Genomic DNA, 669 nt, shown 5'->3' with positions numbered 1-669 from the left:
AAGGCTGGGGGAGGGGTTTGCGGGAATGAGGAGTGACTGCTAATGGGCATGAGGTTTGGGGGGAGGGTAATAAAAATGTTCTAAAACTGACTGTGGTGATGTTTGCACAACTGTGTGAATATACTAAAAACCACTGAATTGTATACTTTAAGTGGGTGTACTGTATGGTATATAAATTATATCTTTAATAAAACTGTTATTAAGAAAAGTTAGGCAAAGAAGCAACATAATAAAAAGTATTAAGGCATGAAATAAAATTGAAGATAAGGGGAGATATTATAAGTTCTATATAACTTGAACGGGGTTGGCAAACTTTTTCTATAAAGGACCAGATAGTAAATATTTTAGCTTTGTGAGCCATATGGTCTCTGTCGTAATGACTCAACTCTGCCGCGGTAGTAGGAAAGCAACCATAGGCAATACATAAATGAATGAGCATAGCTATGTCCTAATAAAACTTTATTTATGGACACTGAATTTAAATTTCATAACTTTCATGTGTCACAAAATACTGTTCTGTTTTCCAATCATTGAAAAATGTAAAAACCATTTTTAGCTTGTGAACCGTGCAAAAATAGGTGGTAGACTATATTTGGCCCACTGGCCATAGTTGGTTGGCTCTTGAAGGAAAAGGGTGAAACAGAAGGCAGGAAACAGTGGAAGATGAGG

The sequence above is a fragment of the Galeopterus variegatus genome, unplaced genomic scaffold (assembly GCF_000696425.1).
Source record: "Galeopterus variegatus unplaced genomic scaffold, G_variegatus-3.0.2 Scaffold3331, whole genome shotgun sequence".
In the NCBI taxonomy this organism is placed as follows: Eukaryota; Metazoa; Chordata; class Mammalia; order Dermoptera; family Cynocephalidae; genus Galeopterus; species Galeopterus variegatus.
This window is presented reverse-complemented; position numbering follows the sequence as displayed.